The sequence below is a fragment of the Cebus imitator genome, unplaced genomic scaffold (assembly GCF_001604975.1).
Source record: "Cebus imitator isolate Cc_AM_T3 unplaced genomic scaffold, Cebus_imitator-1.0 Scaffold180, whole genome shotgun sequence".
Classification (NCBI taxonomy): Eukaryota; Metazoa; Chordata; class Mammalia; order Primates; family Cebidae; genus Cebus; species Cebus imitator.
The window spans coordinates 692,306-701,632 of NW_016107495.1; the positions used below are offsets into that span (position 1 = coordinate 692,306).

Consider the following 9,327-nt stretch of genomic DNA (forward strand, 5'->3'; position numbering starts at 1 on the left):
GTCTCAAAAAAAAAAAAAAAGAAAAGAAAAGAAAAAAAATTGAATTTGGGGATTAGAGAAAAAGGCTGTGATTGGAAGCCGCACACCAAGAGAGAAGATAAAATCCAGCCTTAGCTCTTCCATGTCGCTGAAAGAGAAGAAAACGTCTCTTTTTCCTTTTTCGTAGCCATAAAAGATGAAAATCCGTCATCCAGCAACTGGAATCAGGTGTACACAGTTGTTCCTCCTGTGATGAGACAGGGTGGAGGGATTGTTACCCTGTTGCCAAGGAAAAAGGAAGGGGCTGTTCCCAGTTGCTATGGTGACAAGGTAGGCGCGTTTCCTTGGTATCACTGCACACATCTAAGGCGGTCTCCTCTCCTCGTTGCTACGGCAACTCAGTGGGGCTGTTCCTGTCGCCCCCCGCCTCCCGCCGCAGTCGCCGAGGCAAGGTGGAGGTAGGGACTGTCCTCCTCCCGCCGCCGAGTTGCCTTGGAGACGGCGGGTGCCCAGGCCCCGCCCCGCACGGACTGACAGCGGCGGCCGCATCGCGCCTGCGCAGTGCCCTCGTCCCCCGCAGTCTGTGCGTTGAAGCCGGAGACCGCGGCGGCCTCAGCGAGGACCCTCCGCCCCGGAGCCGCCGGCCGGAGCCGCAGCCTCTGCCGCAGCGCCCCCGCCGCCTGTCCCCTCCCCCGCTGCCTCCGCCGGAGCCGCCTCGCGCACTGTGAGTCCGGGCCGAGGCGACGGACGCCTTGGGGCTGAGTCAGCGGGAGGCCCGGGCCCGGGCTGGGGGAGGGGAACCGGGCTCCCCCCGCCCCCGCCTCCCCACCCGCATACCCGCACCCCGACCGCGCCTTCCCCGCGCAGATCAACCCCCTCCATCCCTGTCGCCCGGCTCCCTCCGGCCTCGGCGGCCCGGCCTCCCCAGCCACTCCCCCTCCTCCTCCCTCCCCTCCCTTTCCCTGCCTCTCTCTGGATCCACCTTGGGGGTCCTTCCGCACTAGATGTGGCCACCGCACCTCTGCCCTGGACTGATACTTCCTCCAAACTACCTCCCGTCCGCCCTTGTCCATTCTCCCTCCTCGCTCCTCCTAGGCCTGACATCTCCCGGCCTCTCCGGTTCTCCACAGTGATATGCCAGAAAAAGAGTGACTGGAGAGCGAGGGGAGACTTGGGGGAGGGGGAACATCGCGCTGGGCCCAGCGTGGGGGCCCCGGGTTTCTTCCCCACCCGCTCCCGCCTGGCCGGTTTGGGGAAGCAGGTCTGGACAGTTCTCACGGGCTGCTCAGAGCTTGCAGTGCTTTCGGAATAGATGTGGCTGAGAAGGGTTCAGCCCCATCGTGACCATCTAGCGTTTATGAACGCGGCTAGTGCCTGGTGGCCTTCTAGTGGGCTGAGCTACTGCCCAGCCGACCGGCGGTGTGAAGCGGGGAGTAGAAGTAGTGGAGAGAAGGGAGAAAGGTTGCGTTTGGGAGCTCCAAGTTCCTGCGCCTCCGGTGTGTTGTCGTGAATAAGCATCTTGTGGCACTTTTTAAAATGCAATTTTTTAAATGGCACTGCAACCCTGGTATAATGTGAGGTTTGGAAACAGGCCTGATACCATCCATAGGAAGTGCTTACTGTTTCTATATGAAGGGGCTGTGGCTGGACTTGGTCTTGGATTCCTGTAAATTAACTGATTGGGTAGTAGTGAGTTTTAACATAACGTGTGCAGAGTGGAGAGGAAGAAGAAAAATCAAAGCTTCTCTACGGTGTAGGTGTGAGGCCTGTACACTGTGCCTCCTGCAGCTGTGTCTTTGTAGGGGGTGTCACCGCATAGGGGTTCTAGCATATTTGGACAATTCCTTGTGTTATGTTTGCTCCCCCTTCACCTGCCTGTCTTGCAGTCCCTGTTTTTGGAATAGAGGAGGGTCACAAACAGTTTTCTTTTTCCAGGAGAATTGAGCTGAAGTCAGAGCTAGTGCCCAGAGCCAGAAACTCTTAATAAACATGTCGCAACTTGAGGGCTCCTAACTACTGTGTGTGTACCTCATTGTCAACTTTTTTTATTTGGCTTCCAAATTTCAGTGTGCTTTTAAAAAAACACATGTAAATATAAGCTGGATCTACCACACAAGAGGCTTTGGGCTTTTTACTCCAGATAGCAAAAGGAACGAATGGTCCATTGTTAAAATTCATGGTGAAGGAGCCACTCATCTGGAGTTTCTGGGGTTGCAAACACTGAGAAATAACTATTTCCCTCCTTTACTTTGCTCAATCATGGCCTATTGGCAGCCTCCTCAGAGCCACTCCCTGCTCCCATGCCCATCAGATTAGTTTACAGTAGCCAAGACGGCTGTCGCCCTAGTTTTAAACATAGAGATGAAGTTCAGGAAAACTATAGCCCCCATCCAGCAGGGCAATTTCTTCTGTTTCGAATGCCAGACTGGGGTTTGGTGGGATGCACCTGCCTGTGGTGCAATGGGAACCGTGGGGCCTGAGAGTGGCATTCCTTCCGTGTGGTCCTGTATCACATAGCTCACCAAAATACCCGAGCAGGGCAGGAGCAGACAGCTGTGCTGGAGAGCTGCTCCTGGGCTGAGTGTATTTTGGGAATCAGCGATATTACTGGGGTGAAGGGTTGTGAATTAAGAGGGGAGAAAATGTGTCAAGGCTAGATAGATCAGGAGGGTGTAAGTAAAATGTTCCTTTCCAGTTTGCTGTGGGATATAACACTTTCAGAGGATCACAGTGGTTTTTATGTGGATTAATTTGCCTTTGAAATCCATACCAGTGTTTTATGAAATAATAATGGAATGCCTTTTAAACTGCTACTATGAGGAAACAGGACTGATACTTGTCTTGGGCATTGCCTATCCAGCTGTTGCTGAGTATAATTGTTTTGTTTGTTTGTTTTTTTCTTTTTTTTTTTTTTACCTATGTGTCCAAGGCATGAACCAGGCATAGGCACAGATCAAAAGCCAAGCTGGGATGAACAAGGGGTTGCTTTGTCCCTGGCTGATATGAGATAGGCACCACCAACCAGATGCCACTCTACCCAGGTCAGGGACGAGTGTAATTGTTAAGATCAAGGAGAGGCACATGATTTGAACCAAGTTAGACCTAAGTCTATGTAATCGATGTTGTGGTTTTGTAGGACTGTATTCTTGGTTCTAAGACACGCCAGCAATTTACCAATAGCTTTTAGGTAAAATAGTGTAATGTTACCAGATCAAAAATGTATGTTGATTCCAAGGTACATTCTCATTTTAGAAACATTAAAACAGTCAGAAAGTGGCAAGTCTTGAGGAAGGGATTTGCGAATCTTGGAATTGAGAAAGAATGGTGTTGATAATATCCCTGCATGATGATGCCATTTCTGACCTACCATCCTGATAGTGCATGCATTGTGAAGATGAGTTTCTTCCGGTCCCTCCTCCATGCTGGCACACATTATGGGGTTGTGTTTGTAAGATAACTGGCTGGCGTTAGGCATGGTAGGAGCCTACTGAATGGAGGAAAGTTCCCATATGGGAATCCAACCAAAGGCCTTCGTGTGGTACTCTCTAGAAACTGAGCCAACTAACTGGCAGCAAACGTCTTATGAGCTATACCTGAATTTAGCCAAGTAACATTTGTCAGGAGCTGAACAGAAAATATAGTTTTTTAAAACAGAATGCATCTGCCCTGATTTGCTTACAGACACATTTGTAAAGATTCCAAGGCTCCTTCCCTTAGGATGTTAGTACTGGAGGTGACCCCAAATGGTATAGTTTCATGCCCTCATTTCTAAAGTTGACACGAGACACCAAGAGTTAAATGGCTTGCCTAAGGTCACCCAACCCATGTGGAACATGTGTAAAAACACTTTGTAAATTGTGTACATTAGGCAGGTGAATGTTGGTGGTTATTAGTGGCTGAGTCAGGATTAGATCTCCAGATTTCCACGCTAGAGTTAGTCTTCAGCACCGCATTGCTTCATCCCTCGTAATGTTCCAAAGGGTTTTAATAAAAATAATTTAGTAGTCTGTAATTAGCCCTGTAGACAAGGGCTTGTTTTGTCGTCTGAGATGTTGCAAAGCCAGGCAATATTTGGTGTCAAACTGTCTAATTAAATATTTATTCTTGCCACCTTAAAAATAATACTTTTTTCTCACGCATTCTGACTTCAAGAAGGTCTTTTTTCTAATTTGCATCGACTAACAGAAAAGCAAATGTGAAGTTGGGTATTTGAAGTCTTTTCTACTTCTTATATGTGAGACTACCGCATTCCAGAAAGCAAGGTGGAGAGGCTGAGAGGAGGAGCATGCATACTGGGCAGCAGCGGGGTTATCTTCCAGCTTTCAGAATGGAACCTTCTGTAGTTTCTGGGAGCCATAGGGACTTCTAAACCCTATCCTTGGGAAGTGCTGAGGCATCCTGGCCTCTGGAAGCAGGCAGACCTGAGTTCAGATCCCCATCCAGCCACCTCCTGGCTGTGTGGCCTTGGGTGAGCTATGTTACCTCTGAATGCCAGTAAGACTGGAATAATAGCCATCTGTTTTACAGGGTTATTGTGAAGACTAAATGAAAGAAAGTATGTAGAGTGTTTGCTTCATAAGAAATACCAGTCATTGTTTTATATTTACTAAAGCATAAAATAACAAATAATGGTTTCAAAATTGTATCTTGATTTAGGTCCATCTTGGACCCCCAGTTCTGTAGCCCCCATTTCTCAGCAGCCCTCTCGTTATTTGACAGGGACAGAGAGAAGGTTTGTCCTGGGAAGAACTGGCACTTGCATTATTATTTCAACTGCCGAAACAGGAGTATATGAAATGTATCTTTGCTCCATGTATTCAACCAACCTGAAAGACTGGCAGGACGGGAGCATTTGATTTTAGGAGGCACAGATGTGGTATGCTTAGGGTTGTGGTGTGCTTGGGGTGGCTAGTCCTCCATCAGGGAGGCCAGTCTGGGGAGTGGTCTTCATTTGAAATAGAAAAGCTGCTGAGCTCTTGCTTGTGAGGGACACGCATGTGGTCTTCATTGGCTTCCTCGACTGGTAGAGGCATAGATTTCAAGGGTGACTTGGCTAAAATCAGCTTCTGCATCCGTGAGATCCAGAGAGCAAGGGAAAGGAGCTATTCATCTTAGGAGGGAAACCTCACCAGTGAGCAGAGGTAAAGGGAGGTCATTTTGAATGGAGAGAATTACAGACTGGCTCAAGGCAGAGACTACTGAGTAATTAAAGAACCAGGGCAAGCTGTTCAGGTGAGAGAGCAAAAGTGAATTTAAATTCCTAGATAAATTTCAGTAGGGAAGGAAATACCCATGTATAGACATCTAAAGATTGAAAAGAGAAACACAATACTGTTTACCTCTGGGAGGTGGGATTTGGGTCTGGAGAAGGGAAAGGGAGACTCAAGAGGGAACTTTATATGCTTTGATATTTGACTTGTTGTAAGAAGCGTGGATGCTTTTGTCATTTAATGAATACCAAATAGAATGGACAGTAGTAGTTGTTCAGTAAATACATGTTGGTACAAAAGAAGCAGCTGACTTTACTTGGAGCCTCTCTTGCCTGGGGCAAATAATGTTTGACAGTTTCAAGCAGGCCAAGGCAGTTTGCACCAAACCAAGGTCTTAAGTGAGGGCAGGACCCTCCAAAGAGGCTGCTTCGCTGGCAGCCCAGTGTACTTAACTGACCACCTACCTCATCATCTCTTCTTAAGACTTATTTTAGCCGGTCATTCCATTGCTTGACCAGCTAAAATAATCATAGCTATTCTAATAAGCTCATTTAATTTCCGACTATTGATGAAAATGGCATCTGACCATATGACCTTCATGAAAAATCCCTGCCTCTTACTTAATGTCAGGAGGGCTTGAAGTTTAAAGGCACCCAAGCTGAAATGCTGGCACACTGTGTGGCTAAGTTCTAGATCAGACCTGGCTGGTACAGCATACCTTTTACATAGCGATTTATTCACTGCTTCTGGTAGGAATTACTGGTAAACTATGATAAAATCCTTAAGGATTCTTGAGCTTTTAATTTTGTCGTTAAGTTGACCAACTGTATTTTCTAGCCAGATGTCATGTTTATTATAGAAAGATGACACACCTGTCATTTGGATACGTCCTTTGGGTTGCTTACCCAGGAGTTAGGATGGGTTATTCTGAGTAATTCACATTCCATCACCCAATCTTCCCTTTGGCCAGGAGTACAGATTCGCGTGACAGTTGGCCAAGTTTGGTGAAGCATGCTGTGGCCAAGGATGGTTTTTCTTGTGTATAGAGCTGACTGGCCAATACTAGCATAAGCCTGGATCTTGTACTCACTCGCACAATGCCCTACCAGCTTTGCTAAACCGACCAGATGTTGTTAGTCAACTTTTTGGCATAACATCAGTATTTTAAGCTCTGGACGCTTCGTTTGTCTCAAGTAAATAAGGACTTGTCCTATCTAAAATGTTTTAACTTCATGCAGAATGATTTTTTCCCCTGAAACTATTTCCTATATATAGGAGATGCATACCACTTGTGTGATATGTTTAAAATAACTGAGCAAGAAGAATGGCTTCAAATCTGCCTAGTAGTTTCATTATATATAAAAAAGCTTAAAGGATGTATGTCCTTAGACCAGAAATTGCCATTCTAGGAATATTTAGAAAATCAGAGATGTGTAGACATACTTGTAAATGATTTTTATTAATGCAACATTACTGGTAATATCAAACATTGAAAAGAACCAAAAGTGGCAGCAACTGAGGATTGGTCAGGTTCGTCCAGATAAAATACTGCACAGGCATTAAAAACATAGAATGTTTGGAATATTCATTCCAGAACTCTTAATATCAATGAAAAAGCAGGATGAAAAATAGCACGTCAAGGAAAACACCATATTTATAAAGAAAAATATGAAAAGATACTACTAGAAGCGCATATGCCAAATCATAAGTGATTGAGTGTTGGGATTAAAAAAAACAAATGGCTTTTCTTAGTGCTTATTGATGTTTTCTAAGCTTTTCTGCACTAAACAACTGTAACTTAATCATGACATTTTAAAACCAGTGACATCTAGATTCCATATAGCAAAGCAGTCATTAGAGTCTTCTCTGCCTCTTACTATTTAAATTTATCAGAAGGTTTTAATAAAACCTTGTATACCACAGGGCTCTGTTTCGGGTGGCCTTCTTTTCCCTGTCTTTTCAGATTCTCTGTATTCCCAGTTCTCTGGTGTTCCAGATGCCTTTTTTGAGGCTTTTGCTCATTTCTGGGGTGATGTGCCTCTATCTAAATTGTCTGTTTTAAAAGACTCTGCCAAGGCCTGCTACAGTCACCTTCTTCCCTTTGCTGTTTGTCACTTTCCATAGAGCCATCAGCTCAGAGACCCCTTTTCCTTCCAGGGACGGAGAGGTTGGGTGACTACCTGTGGCCACCTGATGGGCAGAAGCCCTATGTAGGCATGGGCTAGGCCACTCCCTCTGTGCCACACCAGGTCTGTGGAGCTGCTGGCTGTGTCGGGAGGGGCTGGCCTTGTTGGAAGGGGCTGGCCGGGCAGCCGTCCTCTGGCCTCATCTGTCCCATCCACACACACACTGTACATCACCTAGATGGTCAGCCCAGAGGACTGATACCTGCCTTCTGCCAGTGGTGGAGTCTGCCCAGCTCTGAGCACTGGGAAAGGGGTGCTTCTGGCCTCCTCCTGAGGATCTGGGACTTAGAGTTGAAGAACATATGGCCTGTCACATAGCTCGGTCTGTGCTGTGATAAATGTTTGCTAAGCAGGATCTGCCTCTTCTTCCAAATGGTCTGACTACCCAAACACTTGTCCCAGATGGGGTGGAGGCCTTCCCTGCTGCCTGCAATTATTAGTGAGCAAGTCTTTGGGTATGGCTGGCCGGAGGAGCTCCACCACTCGGAGAGAGTGATTGTTGGCGAAACAGTCATCTTATCTTGAGGGCATTGTGGTCCTGGTCACCTTGTAATTTAAATGGTGTTTCCTGACTGGTAAGAAATGAAATCTTAGCTGCATCTGAGTCAGCAAGATCATAGTTGGGTCTAAGGTATGTGTTGCCATGTGAAAGGGGCAGGTCTTAGACCAGTGGGTGAAATTAGATACCCTTCCCATGTGAGGAGTGTTTCACCCAGGCTTATCTCCAGTGGTATAATACATGCTGTGTAGCCAGGCCTTTCCGCAGCACCAGACTCTTGGCAGCCAGCCACCCTCCACCCCTACCCCCTTCGCTGAAGGTCATTGACACTTACCTGGGACTCTGATTTGGTCCTTGATTTGTTCTGATTTTAGATGGGTAGAGCTCATAGCTGAAAGCTGTCAGTTTAGGCATCCTATTAACACTCTTAAGTAACAGGATCACTGCTAAGTACAGAGATGTGTTATGCTGGCCCAAAATAGCAAGATACAGTGTCTTGAGACAACTTGATAAGACTTCTGTTACCCCAAAAGTATTGTTTCCAGGCTTATAGATTATTCATATAAATTTGCATATCGTCTTCACAAGACATTTAAGCATACTCTCAACACATATCCTTCGTCAAGTCCTTTATCTGTTTTGTATTGTTAGTCACTATAGGATATAAAAGAAATGAGACTCAACCCTTGTCCATAAGGAGACTGTAATCTGTGTGGAAGACAAGATGGCTATATGGAATGATTAGGGATTATGACAATATTGCATGTCAGAAACACATCTTTGGTGCTTTATTCTATAAGACATAGTCTCAGCTCTTAAGGAACTCAGCTAATATTCTGGCAAAAGAATTGGACACAAAATTATATGTCACTACAACATGAGGGGATGGGGCCGTATTGGCTATGGGAAAGGGTGCTTTGGTAAGCCAGAAGGAAGAGTCACCCTGAGCCGGTGAGAGCCAGGAAGACTTCAGAGATGAAGACACCCTGGAACTGGGTGTGCAGGATGATGTGGAGACTCATCAGAGGACAGCTGAGGAAGAGAGGCAAAAGAAATGAAAAGAACAGTGCATTGGGTGTCATTGACACTACAGAGCCTAAATTCCAAAAGGGTGCTGAGAGGAAAATAGTCTCTGTGAACTGGAGTAATCAGAAAAGACTTAAGTCTTGGAGCAATGGCTAACACCTGTAATACCAACACTTTGGGAGGCCAAGAGGGGAGGATCACTTGAGGCCAGGAGTTCAAGACCAGCCTAAGCAACCTAGCAAGATCCCATCTATAAAATTTTTTTTTAATTAGCCAGGCATAGTGATATGTACGTGTAGTCCCAGCTACTAGGGAAACTGAGGCAGGAGGATGGCTTGAGCCCAGGAGTTTGAGGCTGCAGTGAACTATGATCATGCCATTGCACTCCAGCCTGGGTGGCAGAGTACAGGCCAGTCTCTATTAAAAA

General features: G+C 46.3%; 1 protein-coding gene and 1 non-coding gene across 3 annotated transcripts in view; one reads left to right on the top strand and one right to left on the bottom strand.

Moving 5' to 3' along the window:
• Nucleotides 1–275: 275 nt before the first annotated feature.
• The window catches only part of MAPRE3 (microtubule associated protein RP/EB family member 3), a 57,460-nt gene continuing 48,408 nt past the window's right edge, over nt 276–9,327 (top strand). For both annotated transcript variants that reach the window (XM_017545552.1, XM_017545555.1), the window contains exon 1: nt 276–703. The gene's annotated coding sequence lies outside the window, so the exon portion shown is untranslated. The remainder of the gene's footprint in view (nt 704–9,327) is intronic.
• Nucleotides 2,896–3,030, bottom strand: LOC119473731. The gene has a single exon (XR_005202951.1). It is a non-coding gene; the product is annotated as a small nucleolar RNA SNORA48 (small nucleolar RNA).